This window comes from Bufo bufo, chromosome 3, assembly GCF_905171765.1.
Source record: "Bufo bufo chromosome 3, aBufBuf1.1, whole genome shotgun sequence".
Classification (NCBI taxonomy): domain Eukaryota; kingdom Metazoa; phylum Chordata; class Amphibia; order Anura; family Bufonidae; genus Bufo; species Bufo bufo.
The window spans coordinates 331,768,790-331,796,582 of record NC_053391.1 but is presented as its reverse complement, the minus strand read 5'-3'; positions in this window follow the sequence as shown (position 1 = coordinate 331,796,582).

Genomic DNA, 27,793 nt, shown 5'->3' with positions numbered 1-27,793 from the left:
AGCCTCTGAGATTCTTACTCTTTTTAAAGGAAATGTGCCCAGAGATAGACTCCACCGCATGAGAGCCTCTGTGATTTATAGGAAAGTAACCTGGGTGCGGACTCATATTTGTTCTTTGAGCCTCCAAGAACTTTTATACTGTTTTACCGTTTCTTGCTGTTCTATTAAGGACAATTTGCACATATGGACTATCCTGGTATTAATGTCACGCTGTGCCAGGTCAGCGCCCCAGTTCCATTCACTATCCTGAGAGAAGAGAACGACGCCCCTTGTCACCACCCTTCACCTTTGCCAATTGGACCTGATATGAATGTAAATGCAGATGAATTACATATGTGTATGCCTGCATGTCTCTTTTTCTGTTTCAGGTAGAAATTCCAGTTGGGCGGGCCCTGATGGAGTACGAGGTCGTACTCAGCTTAAAGCAGTGGGGTATGTAGTGTACGGGGACTGTAATGCCCGTCACTACAGAAGGGTCACTTGTGTGCTGTCGTCCCCCTTATTTATGGGGAAGTTGGTATAAGTCATCTTTATAAAATGTAATGTAATGTAATGCTATGTATGTCCCTGTTGCTGTAAAATGTGCATGTACAGGCCTGCTAGGGGTGTCATTCCAGCTCTTAGTCACTAGAGGGAGCTAGGGAGCCCTAGTCTATATAAGGCCCAGTCAGGGAAAGGAAAGGTAGTTGTAGTTGAAGTTGTAGTTGGAGTCTGAAGTCTGTAGTCTAGTCTAACCAGAGATTAGACTATGTCAGAGTCAAGTCCAGGCCTGAAGCCTGTGGACCAGGAGAGGGTAATGCAGTCCCTGTAACCGGGTTCCAGATCCAAGGAAAAGGTTCCCCTCCTGAATTTATATATGCAGAAGCAGGAACACCACAGCTAATCAGCCTGAGGACACTGAGGGAGTTCAGAAGTTTCTAGAGCCTGAGGAAACTGAGAGAGAGACAGAGGCAAGTCAAGAAAAGCAAGAGGTACTCAAGACAACAGAGGAGGTACTTGATAGAGATAAAACCAAGGATATACGCCAGATCTAGGGCATTGGACCTTGGAGAAGAGTTTCTATGTTCCAGGATCAGTCAGGAATAGAGTGCAAGCTGCCTGTACTGCAAGTCCTGTGTTTAACACTCTAAAGTCACCTTGCTATATATATATATATATATATATATATATATATTGCCTGCATCAACTGTATTGAAAATCAACTGTCTTCAAAGGAACTGCGCTTCCGTCCATGTCCCTAAATGATGACTACTAAAGTTTGAATTCTGTTTTAACATCACGTGGTTCCTCAGTTATTCCTGCTATCAGCGAACGGCGTGCCACCGTTTAATTGGCACTGGCGTCACGAACATTTCTCATCATCACCTGCCCTTGCAGAGAGTCAGCCGTCTCAGGTTAGTGTCTATTGCACTACAACACCCAGGAACATTTCTAAACCTAACTTGAGTACGCTGCAGAAGCCCAAGGCGAAGGCAGAGGAGGAGCAAGAGGTCGCCAACGCAGCTGTGTCACGGCCAGCTCCTCTGAGGGCAGGGTTAGCATGGCAGAGATGTGGAAAAGTTTTGTCAACACGCCACAGCTAACTGCACCACCACCTGATACGGAACGTGTTAGCAGGAGGCAACATTTCACTAACATGGTGGAACAGTACGTGTGCACACCCCTCCACGTACTGACTGATGGTTCGGCCCCATTCAACTTCTGGGTCTCCAAATTGTCCACGTGGCCAGAGCTAGCCTTTTATGCCTTGGAGGTGCTGGCCTGCCCGGCGGCCAGCGTTTTGTCTGAACGTGTATTCAGCACGGCAGGGGGCGTCATTACAGACAAACGCAGCCGCCTGTCTACAGCCAATGTGGACAAGCTGACGTTCATAAAAATGAACCAAGCATGGATCCCACAGGACCTGTCCATCCCTTGTGCAGATTAGACATTTATAACTACCTCCCCTTAACCATATATTCTTGTACTCCAGGGCACTTCCTCATTCAATCCTTTTTTTATTTTCATTTTACCATTATATTGCAGGGCCACCCAAAGTTGAATGAACCTCTCCTCTGTCTGGGTGCCGGGGCCTAAAAATATCTGACAATGGCCTGTTCCAGTGGTGGGTGACATGAAGCCTGATTCTCTGCTATGACATGAAGCCTGATTCTCTGCTATGACATGAAGCCTGATTCTCTGCTATGGGACCTCTCTCCTCTGTCTGGGTGCCGGGGCCTACAAATTTCGGACAGTGGCCTATTCCAGTCGTGGGTGACATGAAGCATGATTCTCTGCTATGACATGAAGCCTGATTCTCTGCTATGGGACCTCTCTCCTCTGTCTGGGTGCCGGGGCCTAAAAATATCTGACAATGGCCTGTTCCAGTGGTGGGTGACATGAAGCATAATTGTCTGCTATGACATGAAGCCTGATTCTCTGCTATGACATGAAGCCTGATTCTCTGCTATGGGACCTCTCTCCTCTGTCTGGGTGCCGGGGCCTAAAAATATCTGACAATGGCCTGTCCCAGTGGTGGGTGACATGAAGCCTGATTCTCTGCTATGACATGAAGCCTGATTCTCTGCTATGACATGAAGCCTGATTCTCTGCTATAGAACCTCTCTCCTCTGTCTGGGTGCCGGGGCCTAAAAATATCTGACAGTGGCCTGTTCCAGTGGTGGGTGACATGAAGCATGATTCTCTGCTATGACATGAAGCCTGATTCTTTGCTTTGGGACCTCTCTCCTCTGTCTGGGTGCCGGGGCCTAAAAATATCTGACAATGGCCTGTTCCAGTGGTGGGTGACATGAAGCATGATTCTCTGCTATGACATGAAGCCTGATTCTCTGCTATGGGACCTCTCTCCTCTGTCTGGGTCCTGGGGCCTAAAAATATCTGACAATGGCCTGTTCCAGTGGTGGGTGACATGAAGCCTGATTCTCTGCTATGACATGAAGCCTGATTCTCTGCTATGACATGAAGCCTGATTATCTGCTATGACATGAAGCCTGATTATCTGCTATGACATGAAGCCTGATTCTCTGCTATGACATAAAGCCTGATTCTCTGCTATGGGACCTCTCTCCTCTGTCTGGGTGTCGGGGCCTAAAAATATCTGACAATGGCCTGTTCCAGTGGTGGGTGACATGAAGCCTGATTCTCTGCTATGACATGAAGCCTGATTCTCTGCTATGACATGAAGCCTGATTCTCTGCTATGGGACCTTTATCCTCTGTCTGGGTGCCGGGGCCTAAAAATATCTGACAATGGCCTGTTCCAGTGGTGGGTGACATGAAGCATGATTCTCTGCTATGACATGAAGCCTGATTCTCTGCTATGGGACCTCTCTCCTCTGTCGGGGTGCCGGGGCCTAAAAATATCTGACAATGGCCTGTTTCAGTGGTGGGTGACATGAAGCCTGATTCTCTGCTATGACATGAAGCCTGATTATCTGCTATGACATGAAGCCTGATTATCTGCTATGACATGAAGCCTGATTCTCTGCTATGACATAAAGCCTGATTCTCTGCTATGGGACCTCTCTCCTCTGTCTGGGTGTCGGGGCCTAAAAATATCTGACAATGGCCTGTTCCAGTGGTGGGTGACATGAAGCCTGATTCTCTGCTATGACATGAAGCCTGATTCTCTGCTATGACATGAAGCCTGATTCTCTGCTATGGGACCTTTATCCTCTGTCTGGGTGCCGGGGCCTAAAAATATCTGACAATGGCCTGTTCCAGTGGTGGGTGACATGAAGCATGATTCTCTGCTATGACATGAAGCCTGATTCTCTGCTATGGGACCTCTCTCCTCTGTCGGGGTGCCGGGGCCTAAAAATATCTGACAATGGCCTGTTCCAGTGGTGGGTGACATGAAGCATGATTCTCTGCTATGACATGAAGCATGATTCTCTGCTATGGGACCTCTCTCCTCTGTCTGGCTGCCGGGGCCTAAAAATATCTGACAATGGCCTGTTCCAGTGGTGAGTGACATGAAGCCTGATTCTATGCTATGACATGAAGCCTGATTCTCTGCTATGGGACCTCTCTCCTCTGTCTGGGTGTCGGGGTCTAAATATCTGACAGTGGCCTGTTCCAGTGGTGGGTGACATGAAGCCTGATTCTCTGCTATGGGACCTCTCTCCAATTGATATTGGTTAATTTTTAATTATTTTATTTTTATTTTAATTCATTTCCCTATCGACATTTGTTTGCAGGGGATTTAACTCCATTTTGCTGCCTTTTGCAGCACTCTAGCCCTTTCCTGGGCTGTTTTACAGCCTTTTTAGTGCCGAAAAGTTCGGATCCCCATTGACTTCAATGGGGTTCGGGTTCGGGACGAAGTTCAGGTCGGGTTCGGATCCCGAACCCGAACATTTCCGGGAAGTTCGGCCGAACTTCTCGAACCCGAACATCCAGGTGTTCGCTCAACTCTACTGGTTACTGATTGTTATATTGTGTGGCACCTGAAGATACAGAGACTAGCCTAGGCCTAGCATTAGTTAGTTAGTTAGGATTAGATGGTTTTGCTAGGCTGTACTCTGCTGTACTGGACTGCAGCGTGGTTATTGACTTGCAGGCTCTGCTGCATTTGCCATCGGCTAGGGGTGTCCTCTGTAGCGGCACAGTACGACTTGCAGGCTCTGCTGTGTCCGCCATCGGCTAGGCCTCTCCAGTGGGCAGAGACGTTGACTATGGGTCCGGGGATATAGCATTTTCTATGCATGTTTGTATTGTTCTTATGTTATTACTCGTTGTCTAAGTAAAGTTTCTGTTCTTGCATAGTAAGCTGGTGTCAGTGTCGCTTTCCTTGTCTGTGACTTCGCTGTATTCTGGGGAGCCCACCCCGGTACATGGCTTACAACTTGTCATAGTCGGCAGGATACAGCGACCGTTATGGACGGGAACGCGGCGGGAGATCGTCCCCCGGCGCCAGTGGTGCCGGATCAGGACCCAGCCCAGGGTGCACAGGCGCAAGTCCAGCTTGCCCCCAACAATATGGCTACCCCAGTAGGATACATCCCTGTAGGGGCACTGCTGCGTCATCTGCCAAAGTATGACGTTAACAACATGACATTGCAGGACTGGACTGAAAGGGTGCGAAGTGCTGTTAAAATGTGTAACCTGACCCCCGAACTGCGGGCCGAGGTTGCATTGGGAGCCCTAGAGGGCGACGTCAGGCGGACAGTGATGGTAAGGCCTGACTCTGAGAGAGATACCCTAGAGAAGATATTCTCCCTGCTAGAGAGAGCCCAAGGGGGGCGGGCCAAAGTGGTACAGTTACGGAGTCGCTTCTTTAACCGACCCCAGCGAGAGGGCGAGACTCTGATGCAATATTCCAATGCTCTACAGGAGACACTGAATGAGATACAACGATGAGACCCTGAGGCTATGGGCGCCTTCCGGGAGGTGGACCGGCTTCTACGAGATCAGTTTATAGTGGGCCTCTCCAATAAATTACAAGAGATGACCCGAACAATGGCCGATATGACATTCTACAGCATTTATTTAGCCGTCGTAGAGAGGGAGGAAGAGCCCATACCTGTGGCAGCGAAAGTGGTGAATAGCACGCATGTTACAAGGGACCGGCCGGCATCTGAAGAATCGGAGTCCTTAAAGGATGTGGTCCAGGCCCTGCAGGTGGAATTGAAAGAGCTTCAGCTGGAAGTGTCCCAGATCAAGGTAGAACCGTCCCGGCCTCCGGAAACTGTCCCCGCACCTCGTGTCACTCCACCCGGAAGAAGAGGGCCCCTCTGTTGGGTTTGCCGAAAAGACGGCCATATGGACAGAGAGTGCCCAGAACAGGTAGCGTCAGAGCCGACGTTAAACTTCCGACCGCTGCAGTAGCTGGGCAACCTGCGGCGGTGCACCTGAAGTTAAGCCCTCTGCGTGAAGAACATGATCTGTATGCCAGTAGCCCCGTATTAGAAGCCGAGCTGGAAGTCCGAAAGGTTTGCTGCCTAGTTGATACAGGGTCACAGTGCACTCTAATGCCTTTGGAGTTCTTTGAGAGGCACTTTGGGCATATGATGGAGCCCAAAGATGGGAGCATCATCAGGCTGGCGGCTGGCGATAATAGAGAGATGGATGTTCGAGGGATAGTCTGATACGGGTCCGACTGTTTTGGCAAGATATCGGCAAGAAAGGGGTCGTGCTGGTGGACCATTCATCCCGGAAAGGAATGGACGTGACCCTGGGCATGAATATACTGAGAGACCTAGATCATCAACTCTATTCCAAAGAAGGCCGAAGTACTGGCAACAGGCCACCGCACACCGGCCTACCCAGAAGGTTTTACAACAAATGGTGAGGAGCTGTAGCCTGCAAAAGAGTAACCTGTCCGGACGGGCCATTGGAGACGTGAGGGTGCTACAGAGGACTCCGTTGAAGATCCCACCTCGACAGGAGCGAATTTTTATGCTGCCAGTGGGGGCTGGATGACGACTGAATGGACTGGAGGTCCTGATCGAGCCCGCTTATCAAGAAAAAACGCAGATTCGCCCACTGGTAGCCCAGGCCCTTGCCGTTGTGAAAGACGGATGTGTGTCTATACGCTGCTGTAATGTTGAGGACTGTGAGTTAACCGTCCCTGCAAACACCCTGCTGGCCAAAGTTTATGTGTCCGAAGGGGGTATCCCTCGAAGAAGGGGCTTTACGCTGCAGCCAGATAGGAGATCAGCCTGGACCTATGCTGTGGAGGTCCATTCAAGGGAAACCCCGACAGCGGAGTGGAACGGTTGAGTGATCATGGCCCATATGGGGGTGGACTGCAGAACCCTGACCCCGGTAGAACAAAAGCTGCTGGAAGACACCCTCTGGGAATTTCAGGAGGCCTTCTCAAGACATGATGAGGACTTTGGGTGTACTACTGCCATCAAACATGAAATCCCAACCGGCGATGCTGCGCCGATCAGGGAACGCTACTGGCAGATCCCACCTAAGATGTATCAGGAGGTGAAAGATATGGTGGCCAGCATGTTGGAGAACCGGGTGATCCAGGAAAGTCAGTCTGTGGGCTGCTCCGGTAGTCTTGGTGCGGAAGAAAGATGGGAGTCTCCGGTTCTGCGTGGATTATCGGAAGCTGAATGTTCAGACCGTCCGGGATGCCTACCCCCTTCCGCGGATTGAAGAGTCATTATCAGCTCTAAGCCAAGCTAAGTTCTTCTCAACTCTTGACTTGGCTAGTGGGTACTGGCAGGTGCCGGTGGCCAAGAAGGACAAAGCCAAGGCGGCCTTCATTCTACCTATGGGACTCTACGAGTTCAACCGGATGCCCTTCGGCCTCTCCAATGCTCCGGGGACATTCCAGCGATTGATGGAGCACTGTCTGGGTGACCTCAACTTCTAATCAGTATTGATATACCTGGATGACATAGTAGTGTTCGGGGCCTCCTTTGAAGATCACCTCCAGAAGCTGCGACAAGTCTTGGGACGGCTACGAGACCATGGGCTCAAGATCAAGCAAAAGAAATGCCAGCTGTTCCGACAGCAGATAGAGTACTTAGGACATGTGGTCACACAGGAGGGGGTAAAACCAGCCCTCAGCAAGGTGGAGGCCGTTCAGAAGTGGCCCCGGCCAAGTACGCTACAAGAGGTACGGGCGTTCCAGGAACTGGCCGGCTACTACAGGAGGTTTATACCCAAATTCGCTCATCTGGTGGGCCCGTTAAACGAGTTGCTAAGAGGCACGGCTGGGGGCCCGAAGAAATGCCCCATCAACTGGGGGCCCCGGCAACAAGAGGCCTTTGAAGCGGTGAAAGAGGCGCTGACCAATGCCCCGATCCTGGCTTGCACACGGTTTGATACCCCATTCCTGTTGTATACTGATGGAAGCCTACATGGTCTGGGGGCCGTCTTGTCCCAACTCGCTCCCAGGATGGACGGGAGCGAGTCATCGCCTATGGGAGCCGGTCCCTAAGAGTGTCAAAACGCAACCCTGATAACTATAGCTCCTTTAAACTGGAACTACTGTCACTGGTGTAAGCCATGACCGAAAGGTTTGCAGAATACCTGACTGGTGCAGAAGTGACCGTGATGATGGACAACAACCCGTTGGCACACCTGGAGAATGCCAAGTTCGGCGCACTCGAGCAAAGATGGTTGGCCCGCCTCTCTAAGTACCAATACCGCATCAAGGTCCGGTCCGGTAGGGAGAACGGCAACGCCGATGCACTCTCTCAAGTTCCAGTAGGACAGTCGACTCAGAGAGCCGATTAGGAGTTAGAGGATACTGAAACTCCTGACCTTGGTCGCTTACCTCTGTTCCCGGATGTGGCACATTCAAGTGGGGTGGCGTCTGGAATGACGCTGGTACTGGGGAAATTGTTGACTGATTGGGAGAGAGTCCAGGATAGCTGCCGGGATTTGTGGAAGGTGAAAGAATGGGTTCGGAGCAAGATCTGGCTTCGGCCAGAAGAACGAGCCCTCCTGACCCCAGAGGGTCAGAAGTTGTTAAGGCCTAGGGACAAGCTGACAATTACTCAGGGACTTCTGTGCCAGATCATATACTTACAGTCACAGCTGCAGTACCGGCAACAGATTGTCATTCCCATGTCGTTGGGACTGGAGGCAGCCAGAAAAGCTCATGAAAAGGGAGCTCATTTCGGGAGCGACAAAACGTTCAAGTGGCTCCAACGGCTGGTGTACTGTCCAGATCTGGCCGACATGGTGGCCGCGGCATGTCTTAAGTGTCGATCCTGTGGGTTGAGTAAGAGTACTGAACAGCGGGCTCCTGTGCAGACCATCCGCACCTCATCGCCCCTAGAACTTCTGATGATCGATTATGTACAGATCGGATATTCTACCTTGGGACACTCATACTGTCTAGTTATGACAGATCACTTTACCAAGTATGCGGTGGCTGTGCCCACCAGAGACCAAACCGCAGAGTCGGCCGCCGAAGCTGTCTGTAAACACTTTATACAGGTGTTCGGGTGTCCATGGAGGATACATTCTGAACAGGGAGCATGCTTTCAGGGTACTCTAATGAATTAACTGTACCAACTGTATGGGATTGAATGCTCCCGAACCACTCCATATCACCCACAAGTAAACGGGGCGTGCGAACGCTTTAATCGCACCTTGCATTAGATGCTGCGGACTCTGGAAGAAAGTCAAAAAGCCCAGTGGCCCGCATACCTACCTGAGTTGATGTGGGCCTATAATAACAGAGTACACAGTACCACCGGATACTCTCCACATATGCTCATGTTTGGACGAGCCAAACGGGAGATTGAAGATCTCCACATGCCTAACCCGATGGAGCCCCCACCGAGAAGTACCACTGCATGGGTGCAGGAGCACTACCGCCAGCTGAGAGCGGTACACAGGGTTGTGGGGGAGCGCCTGGGACAGGTAGTACACCCTAACCCAAGACCAGTGCAGAAAGATGGGTATGTCCCTGGTGATCGGGTGATGGTCAAAGCCAAACGGCCGCCAGGAAAGTTGAAAGGACGGTGGGAGGCAGTTCCATACACGGTGAAGAGAAGGGTAGACCCCTCTATTCCGGTCTATGAGGTAGAGCCAGTAGGGACAGGGGGACCCTCATGGAACTTACACCGTAATATGTTAAGACGTTGCAATTTTGATGAGCCGGTGTGGGTAGAGGGGGTGCCTCCTCACGCTCAGGGTATGGAGGAAAGTCCCTCAGATGAGGAAGAGGAGGAATGGTGAGTCGTCTCTGCTCAAGTGTCCACAGAGGTTCCGGCCGTGGCAGGTTTGCCACCCAGATGCAATGCTGAGCAATCAACAGCTCCTCTCCTGTCAAATATGCCTGATGTCCCCAGTATTTCGGAAACCCCCAATCTGAGAAGGTCAGCGAGGCCCAATGCTGGTGTGCCTCCTCATCGCTATGCTCAGGATGAGTTTGTATGGGGAGAGTTGCCGAAGGCGACAACTTCTAGTAGGGTGGCATGTGAGATTGTGAAACATCTATTTCTGCATAATGTATGTACTTAAACTGTCATTTGGCATTCCGGGCACTAGAGGCCACTGTTTTGCAGCTACAGCCAGCACACTCTGAGATTTGAATATGCAAAACAGATGACGACTCATGCTGATGACTCATGCTGCTTCCTGTGAGTGAACCAGGAAGTGTTGATCTGGCATAGTGGTTGAACGATATTGCTGTGAGGGACTGAATCCGATTCCATCCTGGCTTGCAGCTGTCTGGCAGTTAATGGACACTCAGAAGAAGGAAAGTAGCTTTTATACCCTGACTAAATCCAGCTCTTCTGAAAGAGAGGTTGTCCCAGGAAGACCAGTTCAGTGTGTGGACAGAAGGCCTCATCATCAAGCAAGGCCGGCCGGGTGCTAAGAGGTTGGTGGCCATCCCTGGTAGGCTGCATCCTCGGGCCCAGAACGGGCGCAGGTCAGTACACCTGGCTACTGATTGTTATATTGTGTGGCGCCTGAACATACAGAGATTAGCCTAGGCCTAGCATTAGTTAGTTAGTTAGTTAGGATTAGATCGTTTTGCTAGGCTGTACTGTACTGTACTGGACTGCAGCACAGTTATTGACTTGCAGGCTTTGCTGCGTTTGCCATCGGCTAGGGGTGTCCTCTGTAGCGGCACAGCACGACTTGCAGGCTCTGCTGTGTCCGCCATCGGCTAGGCCTCTCCAGTGGGCAGGGACGTTGACTGTGGGTCCGGGGATATAGCGTTTTCTATGCATGTTTGTATTGTTCTTATGTTATTACTCGTTGTCTAAGTAAAGTTTCTGTTCTTGCATAGTAAGCTGGTGTCAGTGTCGCTTTCCTTGTCTGTGATTTCGCTGTATTCTGAGGAGATCACCCTGGTACACGGCTTACAGCTGGATGATAGCTATGACTGGGCAGTTAATGTACAAGGTTACAGTCTGTTTAGAAAGTATCGTCAAAACCGGAGAGGGGGAAGGGTTTGCCTTTATGTAAAGTCTTGTCTAAAGCCCACACTCCGTGAAGATATAAGTGAGGGACATGAACATGTGGAGTCACTGTGGGTAGAGATACATGGAGCTAAAAACAATAATAAATTACTAATAGGAGTTTACTATAAACCACCTAATATACCAGAGTCCACAGAAAATCTACTACTAAACGAGATAGACGAGGCAGCAAATCATAATGAGGTTGTTATTATGGGGGACTTCAACTACCCAGATATAGACTGGGAAACTGAAACTTGTATATCTCATAAAGGAAACAGGTTCTTTGCAATAACCAAAGACAATTACCTCTCCCAACTGGTTCAGGACCCGAATAGAGGGACGACCATACTGGACTTAGTATTAACCAATAGTCCTGACAGAACAACAGACGTGCAGGTTGGGGGACACCTGGGAAATAGTGAACATAAAGTAATAACCTCCCAATTATCATTCAAAAGAGCATTTCTACAGGGAGGAATAAAAATACCAAACTTCAAAAAAGCAAAATTTTGCCTAACTAACTGGGACAAAGTCCTCAAAAATAAAAATACAGCCACAAAATGGGATACTTTTAAAAGCATCCTAAAATCTCATTGTGAGAGGTACATACCGTATGGGAATAAAAGGTTAAGGAACAAAAAGAAACCAATGTGGATAAATAGAACTGTAAAGAAAGCAATAAATGACAAAAAGAAAACATATAAAATACTAAAACAGGAGGGTAGCACGGAAGCACTGAAAAACTATAAGGAAAAAAATAGAACAAGTAAAAAACTAATAAAAGCGGCCAAACTAGAGATCGAGAGATTTTTATTTATTTTTTTAAATTTATATTTATTTTTATTTTAAAGATCATAATATTAATACATAAACCGATATTAATCACATCGGTATACATAATATGACATTCATAAACATCATTATTGACAAGTTATAGGAATCATCCTACATTCATAATCACATCGATATACATAGTGTGATAATTAATCATAAACATCATTATAAACAAATAATAGAAATCATCCTACATTCTTACCCGAGGAAATAGAAGATCTAAATATATCCCTCCCCCCCCCTTAGGCTGCCGTCCACTACATTCAATTAAGTACATAATAGTTTCATTAGATATAGCTACGTAGCTATGCGTGCAACTCTCCGTTTCCTTTCAATGTCCTCATATATTCTAATTTGTTGAAGGTATGAACCCCACTCCCTTATCGAGGGCGGGAAGACAGAACCCCAATACTTAACCAATATAACTTTGGTCACCATCAATCCCCTCATCCAAATCCGTCTGACCTGGGGCGGAACTTCCGTTTCTGAGCCATAATCACCAAAAATCACTATCAAGCTCCCTGGATTATAGTTCATTGAGGACTCCTTTTGAAGGGTAAAGAAGACCTTATCCCAATATTTTCTTATTTTACTGCAACTCCACAGCAAATGGACATAGTTCGCATTAACATATCCACATTTAGGGCAGCAACAATCCCGGTCTTTATTTTGGGGAATTTTTCCTTGGGTTTTGGGCGTATAATATAATCGATGTAAGATCTTAAATTGGATTAATCTATGAGCGCTGAAAAGATCGAGAGATCAAGAGATTAATTGCCAAAGAGAGTAAAACTAACCCTAAAATGTTCTTCAATTATATAAATGTTAAAAAGTAAAAATCTGAAGGTGTCGGCCCTTTAAAGAGTAATGAGGGGGAAGTCGCAGAGAGCGACGAGGAGAAAGCAAAGCTGTTAAATATTTTTTTCTCCAATGTATTCACTGAGGAAAATAAACTGTCAGATGACATGCAGAATGTAAAAATAAATTCCCCATTAGGGCTCTTTCACACTTGCGCTCTTTTCTTCCGGCATAGAGTTCCGTCGTCGGGGCTCTATGCCGGAAGAATCCTGATCAGTTTTATCCTAATGCATTCTGAATGGAGAGAAATCCGTTCAGGATGCATCAGGATGTCTTCAGTTCCGGACCGGAACGTTTTTTGGCCGGAGAAAATACTGCAGCATGCTGCGCTTTTTGCTCCGGCTAAAAATCCTGAACACTTGCCGCAAGGCCGGATCCGGAATTAATGCCCATTGAAAGGCATTGATCCGGATCCGGCCTTAAGCTAAACGTCGTTTCGGCGCATTGCCGGATCCGACGTTTAGCTTTTTCTGAATGGTTACCATGGCTGCCAAGACGCTAAAGTCCTGGGAGCCAAGGTAAAGTGTAGTGGTGAGCGGGGAAGCAGTATACTTACCGTCCGTGCGGCTCCCCGGGCGCTCCAGAGTGACGTCAGGGCGCCCCACGCTCATGGATGACGTGATCACATGGACACGTCATCCATGCGCATGGGGCGCTCTGACGTCATTCTGGAGCGCCCCGGGAGCCGCACGGACTGTAAGTATACTGCTCCCCCGCTCCCACTACTACTATGGCAGCCAGGACTTTAATAGCGTCCTGGCTGCCATAGTAACACTGAACGCATTTTGAAGACGGATCCGTCTTCAAATGCTTTCAGTTCACTTGCGTTTTTCCGGATCCGGCGTGTAATTCCGGCAAATGGAGTACACGCCGGATCCGGACAACGCAAGTGTGAAAGAGCCCTTAAAAGTGTCCTGTCTGACCCAGGAAGAAGTACAACAGCGACTTAAAAAGATTAAAATAGACAAATCGCCAGGACCGGATGGCATACACCCCCGTATCCTAAGGGAATGAAGTAATGTCATAGCCAGACCCTTCTTTCTGATATATGCAGACTCTATACTGACAGGGAATGTTCCACAGGATTGGCGCATAGCAAATGTGGTGCCAATATTCAAAAAGGGTCCAAAAACAGAGCCTGGAAACTATAGCCCGGTAAGTTTAACATCTGTTGTGGGTAAACTGTTTGAAGGTTTTCTAAGAGATGCTATCTTTGAGCATCTCAACGGAAATAAGCAAATAGCGCCATATCAGCATGGCCAAACTAATTTAATCAGTTTCTATGAGGAGGTAAGTTCTACACTTGACAGCGGCGAATCAATGGATGTCGTATATATGGACTTCTCCAAAGCATTTGACACTGTACCACACAAAAGGTTAGTATATAAAATGAGGATGCTCGGACTAGGAGAAAACATCTGTATGTGGGTAAGTAACTGGCTCAGTGATAGAAAACAGAGGGTGGTTATTAACGGTACACACTCAGATTGGGTCACTGTCACTAGTGGGGTACCTCAGGGGTCAGTATTGGGCCTTATCCTCTTCAATATATTTATTAATGATCTTGTAGAAGGCTTGCATAGTAAAGTATCAATTTTCGCAGATGACACTAAACTGTGTAAAGTAATTAACACTGAAGAGGAGAGTATACTACTACAGAGGGATCTGGATAGATTGGAGGCTTGGGCAGATAAGTGGCAGATGAGGCTTAACACTGACAAATGTAAGGTTATGCACATGGGAAGGAATAATGCAAGTCACCCGTACATACTAAATGGTAAAACACTCAGTAACACTGACATGGAAAAGGATCTAGGAATTTTAATAAACAGCAAACTAAGCTGCAAAAACCAGTGTCAGGCAGCTGCTGCCAAGGCCAATAAGATAATGGGTTGCATCAAAAGGGCATATATGCCAGTGATAAGAACATAGTCCTACCACTTTACAAATCTCTAGTCAGACCACACATGGAGTACTGTGTACAGTTCTGGGCTCCTGTGAACAAGGCAGACATAGCAGAGCTGGAGAGGGTCCAGAGGAGGGCAACTAAATTAATAACTGGAATAGGGCAACTACAGTACCCTGAAAGGTTATCAAAATTAGGGTTAATCACTTTAGAAAAAGACGACTGAGGGGAGATCTAATTACTATGTATAAATATATCAGGGGTCAGTACGGAGATCTATCCCATCATCTATTTATCCCCAGGACTGTGATTGACGAGGGGACATCCTCTGCGTCTGGAGGAAAGAAGGTTTGTACACAAACATAGAAGAGGATTCTTTACGGTAAGAGCAGTGAGACTATGGAACTCTCTGCCTGAGGAGGTGGTGATGGTGAGTACAATAAAGGAATTCAAGAGGGGCCTGGATGTATTTCTGGAGTGTAATAATATTACAGGCTATAGCTACTAGAGAGGGGTCGTTGATCCAGAGAGTTAGTATGATTGTCTGATTGCCTGATTGGAGTCGGGAAGGAATTTTTTATTCACCTAAAGTGGGGAAAATTGGCTTCTACCTCACAGTTTTTTTTTTTTGGCCTTCCTCTGGATCAACTTCCAGGGTGACAGGCCGAACTGGATGGACAAATGTCTTTTTTCGGCCTTATGTACTATGTAACTATGTTACTATGTTATAAACTGAACCTACAGATTCTTTTTAGGGTGGAATGTTTTATACTGAGTGATCTTTCTAAGTTAAGCAGTTATAAATATAAAAAAAAATTTTAAAGGTAGAATATTATTTTTGGCCAGACTCTTGGTTGCACGGGTTTGTTTTTCACGATATACTCCAGATGTCAGTACATGGATTAACTTGGTTAATAAGGTTGAAAACTATGAGAAAATGCTATGCAAACAAAGAAATGCCCAAGAGAAGTGAACCAAGATATGGGAGGCTTGGAGGTTTTAAACCTCAACGGTATATTTGTCCTGGTTTTTATTTCTCTGCTGTATCTTCCCCTTCTGCTTTTTCTTCTCTTTTTAGTATTTTTTTATTTTAGCCTCATGCACACGACCGTTGTTTGCATGGTTCTCAGGCCCACTTGTTCAGAGTTCGCCGAGTTGTAAACCACATTCAAGCACTTGAATGTGGTTTACAACTCGGTGAACTCTGAACAAGTGGGCCTGAGAGCCATGTAACACTTTTTAATCGTGAAAAATAAAGTAAAGAAAGGACCAAGAGGTCTTCTGAAGCGTGAGTAGTATCCTTCTCATCTAAGAACAAATATTTAAAATGTTATATGGCTGAATTGCATATGAAGAAAGAAAAGTATAACAATAGTGAATTATGATTTGTATTAAAAATTGAATTGTATTTGTTATTTAACAATAAAGATATATTTTTTTTAAATGACATACATTCGCTGCAAGCAAAATATTTCATATAACATTTTTCTGGTAATAATGCTACAGCTGGTCACACTTCTATTAAAATATGCATTCAGATAAATAAAAAAAATGACGTTCATTAGTTGAAGCAGTTCAAAAACTACCAACTTTGAGAAATATACACGGTACAAGTTAACATGGCAGTGCAAAGCATTGCTAGGTCCTCCAGAAACACAATGGTTAAGTGATGAGACATGGAATCCTTGTCTTAAACATCAAGCTTTATTAGGATTTATTGCTTAATGTAGCTGTTATTGTCTTGACGTGTTCTGTCCGTAGATGTCAGTTACCTCAGGAGATGCTGACAGCGTATTTGACATCCTGACAGATCCCTCAAATGTATGATACCTCTAGTTGCTGAAAAGCATTGTGGAATAATAGCTAGAAGCTTTGAGGTCCCCATTTAGATAGATAGATAGATAGATAGATAGATAGATAGATAGATAGATAGATAGATAGATAATTAGATCTATATTAGATAGATTACTGTTACTCTTGTCTGTCTATGTGTGTGTCTGGTATAGCAGCTTAGCCTCAATCCCTTGGGACTGACCTGCAATATCAAACTATAAAAAGCAGCCAATGCTCAAGGGTGTCTATGTTTGTGAGAAAAATAATAACCTTTTATGATTAGTGTTGAGCGCGAATATTCGAATAACGTTTTTTTTTTTTCAAATATCGCAAATATTAGAATATTTCGAATATAGTGCTACACTGAGAGGCATTGACAATTTGCAAAAGAGTTTGCTTCTCACCGAGCAAGCACTCTTTGGGGTAGATGTGGGGGAGGGTGACAGAGAGGAGGCTGAGAAAAGTGAGGTAGCTAGCTGGGTAACAGTTAGAAAGCGGGGTAGAGGGAAGAGTGCCAGGGAGGCTAGCCCTGATCTGACACACCCCAACAAGTTTGCACGTTTGGCAGATGAGGGGGATATCAGTCCAGGGACGGCACTGCTGCAGCCGGACACTTCCTCTGCCAGTCAGGGGAATGTCAGCTCCAGTAAGCAGTGAACCAGGAGAGCAGGGCAGGCCAGACAGGTGCTGGTAGTGGGAGAATCCATTATTAGGGGAACAGATAGGGCAATCTGTCACAAAGACCGTGATCGCCGAACAGTGTGCTGTCTTCCTGGCGCTAGAGTTCGACACATCGCGTATCTGGTTGACAGATTACTGGGAGGGGCTGGAGAAGATCCAGTGGTCATGGTCCATATCGGAACCAATGACAAAGTTGGAGGTAGGTGGAGAGTCCTTAAAAATGATTTCAGGGATTTAGATCAAAAGCTTAGGGCAAGGACCTCAAAGGTACTATTTTCCGAAATACTGCCTGTACCACGGGCCACACAAGAAAGGCAGTGGGAGATTAGGGAGATTAACAAGTGGCTCAAGAACTGGTGTAGGAAGGAGGGGTTTGGGTTCCTGGAGAACTGGGCCGACTTCTCTATCGGCTACAAGCTCTATCGTAGGGACGGGCTGCACCTCAATGGGGAAGGGGCAGCTGTGCTGGGGAGAAAGATGGCTAGAAGGTTGGAGGAGTGTTTAAACTAGGGACTGGGGGGGAGGGAAATTACACTATAGGAGGGGAAGATAGTGCAGATAGAGACCGGGGGCAAGGTAGTGGGACTGTGAGAGGAATGGAAGGAGGGACTAGAACAGTTCAGAAGGAAAGGTGTAGGGTAAAAAATATACATAAACCTCTCAAATGTATGTATACTAATGCCAGAAGCCTGACTAATAAAACTGGGGCGCTGGAATTAGTGATGTGTGAGGAGGACTATGACATAGTGGGAATAACTGAGACATGGCTGGATGATAGCTATGACTGGGCAGTTAATGTACAAGGTTACAGTCTGTTTAGAAAGGATCGTCAAAACCGGAGAGGGGGAGGGGTTTGCCTTTATGTAAAGTCCTGTCTAAAGCCCACACTCTGGGAATATATAAGTGAGGGACATGAACATGTGGAGTCACTGTGGGTAGAGATACATGGAGCTAAAAACAACAGTGAATTACTAATAGGAGTTTACTATAAACCACCTAATATACCAGAGTCCACAGAAAATCTACTACTAAACGAGATAGACCAGGCGGCAAATCATAATGAGCTGGTTATTATGGGGGACTTCAACTACCCAGATTTAGAATGGGAAACGGAAACTTGTATATCTCATAAGGGAAACAGGTTCTTGGCAATAACCAAAGACAATTACCTCTCCCAACTGGTTCAGGACCCGACTAGAGGGACGGCCATACTGGACTTAGTATTAACCAATAGGCCTGACAGAACAACAGACGTGCAGGTTGGTGGACATCTGGGAAATAGTGACCATAAAGTAATAACCTTCCAATTATCATTCAAAAGAGCGTTTCTACAGTGAGGAACAAAAAAAACTAACTTCAAAAAAGCTAAATTTAGCCAACTAAGAGAGGCCATAGGCCTAACTAACTGGGACAAAGTCCTCAAAAATAAAAAATACAGCCACAAAATGGGATATCTTTAAAAACATCCTAAAATCTCATTGTGAGAGGTACATAGCGTATGGGAATAAAAGGTTAAGGAACAAAAAGAAACCAATGTGGATAAATAGAACTGTAAAGAAAGCAATAAATGACAAAAAGAAAACATATAAATCACTAAAACAGGAGGGTAGCACGGAAGCACTGAAAAACTATAAGGAAAAAAATAGAACATGTAAAAAACAAATAAAAGCGGCCAAACTAGAGACCGAGAGATTAATTGCCAAAGAGAGTAAAACTAACCCTAAAATGTTCTTCAATTATATAAATGTCAAAAAGTATAAATCTGAAGGTGTCGGCCCTTTAAAGAGTAATGAGGGGGGAGTCGCAGAGAGCGACGAGGAGAAAGCAAAGCTGTTAAATATTTTTTTCTCCAATGTATTCACTGAGGAAAATAAACTGTCAGATGACATACAGAATGTCAAAATAAATTCCCCATTAAAAGTGTCCTGTCTGACCCAGGAAGAAGTACATCAGCGACTTAAAAAGATTAAAATAGACAAATCGCCAGGACCGGATGGCATACACCCCTGTATCCTAAGGGAATTAAGTAATGTCATAGCCAGACCCTTATTTCTGATATTTGCGGACGCTATACTGACAGGGAATGTCCCACAGGATTGGTGCATGGCAAATGTGGTGCCAATATTCAAAAAGGGTCCAAAAACAGAGCCTGGAAACTATAGGCCGGTAAGTTTAACATCTGTGGGTAAACAGTTTGAAGGTTTTCTGAGAGATGCTATCTTAGAGCATCTTAACGGAAATAAGCAAATAACGCCATATCAGCATGGCTTCGTAAGGGATCGGTCATGCCAAACTAATTTAATCAGTTTCTATGAGGAGGTAAGTTCTAGACTTGACAGCGGCGAATCAATGGATGTCGTATATCTGGACTTCTCCAAAGCATTTGACACTGTACCACATAAAAGGGTAGTATATAAAATGAGAATGCTTGGACTGGGAGAAAACGTCTGTATGTGGGTAAGTAACTGGCTCAATGATAGAAAACAGAGGGTGGTTATTAACGGTACACACTCAGATTTGGTTACTGTCACTAGTGGGGTATCTCAGGGGTCAGTATTGGGCCCTATTCTCTTCAATATATTTATTAATGATCTTGTAGAACGTTTGCACAGTAAAGTATAAATTTTCACAGATGACACTAAACTGTGTAAAGTAATTTACACTGAAGAGGAGAGTATACTACTACAGAGGGATCTGGATAGATTGGAGGCTTGGGCAGATAAGTTGCCGATGAGGTTTAACACTGACAAATGTAAAGTTATGCACATGGGAAGGAATAATGCAAGTCACCTGTACATACTAAATAATAAAACACTCGGTAACACTGACATGGAAAAGGATCTAGGAATTTTAATAAACTGCAAACTAAGCTGCAAAAACCAGTGTCAGGCAGCTGCTGCCAAGGCCAATAAGATAATTGGTTGCATCAGAAGGGGCATAGATGCCCGTGATAAGAACATAGTCCTACCACTTTACAAATCGCTAGTCAGACCACACATGGAGTAGTGTGTACAGTTCTGGGCTCCTGTGAACAAGGCAGACATAGCAGAGCTGGAGAAGGTCCAGAGGAGGGCAACTAAAGTAATAACTGGAATGGGGCAACTACAGTACCCTGAAAGATTATCAAAATTAGGGTTATTCACTTTAGAAAAAAGACGACTGAGGGGAGATCTAATTACTATGTATAAATATATCAGGGGTCAGTACAGAGATCTATCCCATCATCTATTTATCCCCAGGACTGTGACTGTGACGAGGGGACATCCTCTGCGTCTGGAGGAAAGAAGGTTTGTACACAAACATAGAAAAGGATTCTTTACGGTAAGAGCAGTGAGACTATGGAACGCTCTGCCTGAGGAGGTGGTGATTGTGAGAACAATAAAGGAATTCAAGAGGGGCCTGGATGCATTTCTGGAGCGTAATAATATTACAGGCTATAGCTACTAGAGAGGGGTCGTTGATCCAGGGAGTTATTCTGATTGCCTGATTGGAGTCGGGAAGGAATTTTTTATTCCCCTAAAGTGGGGAAAATTGGCTTCTACCTCACAGGGTTTTTTTTTTGCCTTCCTCTGGATCAACTTAACAGGCCGAACTGGATGGACAAATGACTTTTTTCAGCCTTATGTACTATGTTACTATGTTACTATTCGCTATATCGAATATTCGTCATTTTTTAACATCTGAAAACATGATTCCTCACTGCTTCTTGCTTGTGGGCCAATGAGTCATTGGCTCACAAGCAACTTAAGCAGGAAGGAATCATGTTTTCATCTGGAATTTTTTTTTACGAATATTCTAAAAAACGAATATATAGCAATATAGCAAATATATTCGTTATTTAGAATATTCGCATTTTTTTTCCTATCTGTACAGTTGTTCGCATACTCCTCCCCGACAAGCGTCCCCGTCACCATGGGAACGCCTGTGGGTTAGAATATACTATAGGATCTTAGCTTTTCCTGCGATCGTGAAAACTCAGATCCGATGGTCTATTCTAACCCACAGGCGTTCCCATGGTGACAAGGACGCTTGTCGGGGAGGAATATGCGAACAACTGTACAGATTGAAAAAAAAAAAGTGAATATTCTAAATAACGAATATATTCGCTATATTGCTATAACTTTGTTTTTTAGAATATTCATCATATTCAAAAACAAGAATATATAGCAATATAGCAAAAATTTGTAAAATACACATATAGACTGCAATTTAGGTAATATAGTGCTATAAACTTTTTTCATAGTCGTAATTTTTTTGAAAAAAAAAGGTTATAGCATTATATTAGCTAAATTGCAGTCTATATGTGTATGTTACGAATATTTGCTATATTGCTATAACTTTGTTTTTTCAAATATTCGTTATATTCTAAAATAAGAATATATAGCAATATAGCGAATATTTAGTAAAATACAAATAACGAAGATAACGAATATAGCGCTATATTCTCTATATTCGTTAATACTAGCAAGCCAATAGGAAAGTTGCCTATGGACAGTTCTAAGTTGGATTCGCAATGCGAGAATATTACTTTGCCTATTTTTTGCAATAAATAGAATACGTCATTATTCTATTTATTGCAAAAAATAGGCAAAGTAATTTTCTCGCATTGCGAATCCAACTTAGAGCTGTCCATAGCCAACTTTCCTATTGGCTTGCTAGAATTAACGAATATATAGAATATAGCGCTATATTCATTATCTTCGTTACTTCTAGATAGCCAACCAATAGGAAAGTTGCCTTATACAGTTAAACTCGCAATACGCGAATAATTAAATCACATATTATTCGCGATAAATAGAATAATGACGAATATTCGATTTTGACGAATATAAGACGAATAATTAGTTGAATATTCGTGAAATATCGTGAAATCGAATATGGCACTTCCCACTCATCACTATTTATGATCCTGGAAATCCCATTTACAGTCAAAGGCTTTGGCCACTATACAGTATGTTAAAGGGGTTGGCTCATGTCAGATGGTTTAATATACTTAATTCTTGTTTATTAGCATTGTCTCCTACCTCCGGCCTGGTGCTACAGTACCAAAATGGCCACTGATGAAGGGTCATGTGACCAGTCTCATACATTAGTGACCTCCATTGGCTTACACAACGAACAGGAAGAGGAACTAGAGCATGTGCAGTCTGTCTGTTGTGAGTGTAAGCCACTACAGTACAGTGAAGCTTCCCAGACAAACATGACTTCGAGAAGTCCCCCAACCTGACTCATTTTTCTATGATGGATTCTCATTCCTATTTTACTCTATAGAAACAGTCCTTCTATAGGCTGACTCCCTTTTCTGACCAATGACTGCTTTAATAGGCAATTTTTATAGGAACCCCTGTGAAAACAAAACATGAATTGGATAATGCATATGCACAAGGGATATCAGGGGAATTAAGTTGGCTTCTGCATCACTGGAGCAAGTTGAGCAGGTATCATGGGAGGGAATAGAGAAGGGGGCATGACTGTCATGCTAAAAATGTATTCTTAAACCAAGAACAATCTTGCAGACAACCCAAATTTTTAGCCAGAGAGGCTAAAAACACTAGCCTGATCCTTCTAGCATTTTTAAAATATCTTTGGATAGATGCAAATCAAAAGCTCAACATCCCTAAAGAACTTTGGGTCAGATATCAAGAACAACACTGCCACAATCTAACACGTGACCAGAGCAAAGGCCTTAAGATGCAGCTGATACATAGATCAAGCAGCATACACCATGGAGAGCAAAACCCATGGCTTTCACCTTCACGACCTCCTCCTTGCTCAGGTTCATTTTTTATAGCAGCAGAATGGAGATGCAGTAACCAGTGACTTGTGGAGACCAGCTTCCTTTTTTATTTAGAATGTAGGTCTAAACAAGTCACTGGTTACTGTATCTCCATTATGCTGCTGGTATCAAGTCTATCCAAGATGAGCCTGGTAACATAGTAGAGGGACACTGCACCAGTAGACCACAGCACAGCACAGAATTAAACAGAACCTCACTGCACCCCATTACCAACTTAAATGGTGGTGTGCAGTAAGGTTCTGAGTATTCTGTATGCCCCTCTTGTGCTGCGATTGGCTGATATATCTTACCAGACAATCACAGCACCTAATGGGAATGCCAAACAAAGTTGTCTCCTGTGTAACGTTGGGGGTAATTGACGTTGACCTGTTTAGCACTGTCCTGTTTAGCACTGGCTTTTAAAGTGAAGGAGCTCCAATTGGTCAGTCAGCACTGACCGGTAAATTGCAGTGATCTGGGATAAAAGTGGAAGGTACAACTTCCCTCAGTGCTTAGCTAAAATGGCTGCCTGTCAAGAACAGCAGCCATCTCAGCCTGGTTACCGTGAGATTAGTACAGGGGACCGGTATTCGTAGCATCATACACGTACAGTGCGAGCCTGGAACTCCTTGCTGGCCATGTACGACGCGGCTCCAGAAGGGGTTAAAGGATTAAATAGAGGTACCATTTTACACTTTTCCTCAAGCAGCAGAAAGGTTAAAACCACCCTTATCTAATAAATAAATCTGTGTATGTGTGCATGTCTGCTAAAGTCGCATTTACAATCACAAAATTTGGCACACAGGTACATCAGGTGTCCGGTAAGGTTTTAGACAGGGTCTCATCTCTCTATCACGTACTGTTCCTGAGATATTCCCAAAAAATGCATCAGGGTACTTTCACACTTGCGGCAGGACGGATCCAACATGCTGTTCACCATGTCGGATCCGTCCTTCCGCTATTTCGCCGTGCCGCCAGACCGCCGCTCCATCCCCATTGACTATAATGGGGGCGGAGCTCCAGCGCAGCACGGCGGTGCACGGCGAAAGCCGCCGGACTAAAAAGTAGGACATGCAGGACTTTTTAGTCCTGTGGCTTTCGCCGTGCACCGCCGTGCTGCGCCGGAGCTCCGCCCCCGTCCCCATTATAGTCAATGAGGACGGAGCGGCGGTCCAGCGGCACGGCAAAATAGCGGAAGGATGGATCCGACATGGTGAACAGCATGTCGGATCCGTCCTGCCGCAAGTGTGAAAGTACCCTAAGCCAATAGAAGCCTGGTCGCATGACCTTTATCAGCCAATAGATGCTTGCAGGCCCTTAGTCTCCACATACACACAGTTTTACATCAGGTTTCCATAACAACCCAGCCATTTTTCTTCACTGCTGTAGGTCAGCTTTAAAGGGGTATGACACTGTTAAGGGAGTGGAGTGCTGTGGAGGTCACAGTTCAGGGGGCAGGTATGATGGTAATTCAGGCCACTCTCAAAAGACGGACTTAAAAACCTCGCCCCCAGGTCCGGCTAAGCCACGCCTGCGACCCGATTAGGCAACGCCCCTCCCACTCCGCAGCCAACGGGGATTGAAAAAATGAAGGTAAAAATCAACTTCTGTCAGCTGCAGGGGTGGGAGGGAGGGTGACTTTCTCCCTGCAGCTCACGCTCAGACAGCACAGTGCTGCTGTCTGAGAGTGAGCTGTTCAAAAGGATATCCCTGTGTCCGTCCAAGCCCTGTGCCGGGCGGAAGACAGGGGGTCTGAAAGCCGGACTGTCAGGCCTAACACCGGACCTCTGGCCACCCTAGGGCAGACTCCAGTGGAGGTCACAGTTAAAGAGATGGTCTGCTATGGAGGTCAGTGTTAAGGGGCAGATTGCTGTAGAGGCCACTGTCAAGGGCACGGGGTGTGCTGGAAATCACTGTTAAAGAGATGGGATACTGTTGAGGTCACTAATAAATGGGAGCTACTGTAGAGGTCACTGTTAAAGGGGTGAACTGCTGTGGAGGTCACTGTTAATGGGACAGAATGTTGTGGAGGTCACTGTTAAAGGGTCGGGTGCTGTGGAGGTCTCTGTTAAGGGAATGGTGGAAGTCACAGTTAAGGGGACGGTCCGCTACGGAGGTCAGTGTTAAGGGGGCGGGGTGCTGTAGAGGTCACTGTTAAGTGAGTAGGGTGTTGTGGAGGTCATATTGTAAGGGAACAGAGCTCTGTGGAGGTCACTGTTAAGGGGGCGGGTTATTGTGGAAATCACTGTTAATGAGATGGGGTACTGTGGAGGTCACTAATAAAGGTAGGTCACTGTTAAAGGGGAGGGCGCTGTGGATGTTATTGTTAAGGGGCAGGCCGGTGTGGAGGTCACTGTTAAAGTGTCAGGGTACTGTAGATGTCAATGTTATAATGGATACTGTCGATATCTTTTAACAACACACAAATTAAATGAAATAGATGAAATATACCCGTGCGAAGCCGGGTCCTTCTGCTAGTACATTAAATATGTATGTACAATTTGACAGAATTTGAGAAAATTGTACAGACCAACTTTCATGGGAAAGCAGTGCGAGCCTCGTCTAATCCTTTATTTGGCCCTGAAAAGCTTGATTTGCATGTGGATCTATTAACAAAAACTTGTACAAATTCAGTAATGAAGCTAACAATTCTTTCCATCGCAGAACCTACTCACATATTCTCATGCAAAAGCTTTTAGAATTCTTCTACCAAATGCAAATTATTGCTTTCTCTTTCACCTCTGGCTGTTATCACATAAAGACTGTATAATTTACGGTATGGCAGCCTCCTGCCAGCTGTGCATTCCTCCTGGCAGCCATATATACTGCACTCTGACGAGATATAAAATACTAAAGCAGCCTCCCCTCCCCAGCACTCAGACCATATATCACAGAGAAATGAACACGGAGTTATAGAAAGAAGCTTTAGATATATCTATATCATAGAGCTGCTATTAAAAGCATAACAGAAACATTGATTGGTGATACGACTCTCTTGATGGATATTTGGAGGGATGCCGACAGCAGGAGATGTTAAAAGAAAGCTCATGACTAAAATTAAAAACCTGTCATGTGTATGCAGATATTACACATTCCCAAAACCATATGCCCAGTTCATGCTAGATAATTATAATCTTCAACCGTTAAATGCTTGTGTTAGTTCAACTACCATATTCAACAGGTTAGCGTTATCCGCCATCTTAATATTGTCTTTTTTTAATATGATTTACAGAGCTTGATCAGGTCATATTTAAAGTAGAAAGAAATGTTAAAAAAGTACCGAAAACCTTGGAAGCATGCAGATCACTGTGCGTTCTTCGGAAATGTATCATTGAAGTATCATCATTTTTCAGAGTTTTGCTGCAACCCACTGACTTAATGGTCTCTTGTTAAGAGACGATCAATAATGCTGATACTTAAGAAATTTACAAGAACATACTCATGTGGCTTTCTTCTCTGAACACTAGTGGGCAAGATGTTGTAATATGTTTATCTCAACAAGCCCGAAGGGTAGTTCCTTTAATGCCTTCTTGTTCTTATCTAAAAAGACAAGTAACATTTATGAGCAGTCAGTCACTGCCATGATGATAAAAGCTGAAGCTATGGATGAACACTCCTGCTTGACAAGACAATTAAGCTCAGATAGCATTAGAAGGAACTTCTCCAAAGCTTGAGGGGAATGTTCAAGATATGTATAGCATGTCATTTAAGCTGGATTTACATGGGCCAACTGAGGGGTCGATTGTTGGAAAGGTAGTCGGCTGCTTGTTCTGTGAAGGAGACCACTGCATTTATATGCAGAGATCTCCCTTACTGTATGAGGACGAGGGATTGCTATTGCGATCCCTAGTCTTCATACAGAATCATGGTTTCTAAGCAGCAGATCGCAGTTTAGACAGTACAATCTACTGCCCAGAAGACATTTTGCTCTTTCATCTTGGTGATTGGGGGCACATTTACATGGCCAGATTGTCAGGAATGACTGTATGCAGGTACGGTCGTTCCCAATAAATGCACCTTTAGACACTGGTGCGGCATGGCGGCTATCGCACCAATGCCACCAATATAATGTTCCCTCTCCATATTTTTGTTTATACTGCGGAGCCATGGTATGTCATATTTTATAGTATACAATGTAAAAATTAATATATAATAGTTCCCGAGTTCCTCATCTTGATTCTTAAAAGGGTTTTCCAGGAGTTTCATATTGAGAGTCTATCTTCAGGATAGGTCATCAATATGAGATCAGCGGGGGTCCGACTACTAAAACCCCCAGCTGATCAGCTGATCTTGCAGAATACCAAGCACAGCACCGTACATTGTATATGTGCTTGGTATCGCAGCTCAGCCTCATTTACTTAAACGGGACAGAGCTGCGTCTAGGACACGTGACACACGAATGTGACATCACATTGCCGAGTAACAGACCTAAATGCTCATGGAGTGCTGAAGCCTCTTCATACAGCTGATCAGCAGGGGTGCCGTGAGTCAGACCCCTGTCGATCTGATATTGATGATCTAACCCTAGGATAGGCCATCAACAGGGGAAGAGGCAGACTAACCCTACAAGGAAATTTCCCAGTGGGTAGACGGCCAGAGGGCCAACCAAGTCCTCCTCACAACCACAGGCCGACTACATAAGAATCTGATGCTCTCAGAATTAATTAATGCTAGGAGCATCAGGTACTTGTGTACCTGGCTGGCCGCGGCAGGTCCCTTCCTGAATTCAACAGTATCATGATCCCCTGTTAAATACTGCAGCTGGGCCAATTTAAGTTCCCAACCCCCTGGCCATCCATATGAAAATCCCAGAAAACCCCTTTAACAAGTTAAATATGCAATGGCCAGAAACCTTTAATTGACTTTTTTAATGGCTTTTGTGATGTAATATCATGATATCACACTCAAGATTAGAACTGCCACATCTCTATATATGCATTCAATGATATTGCAGTCTGTAAATTGATTTTGTTCCATATTTTGCCAATAAACAAAATTATGTGAAGTCTAAGGGGGA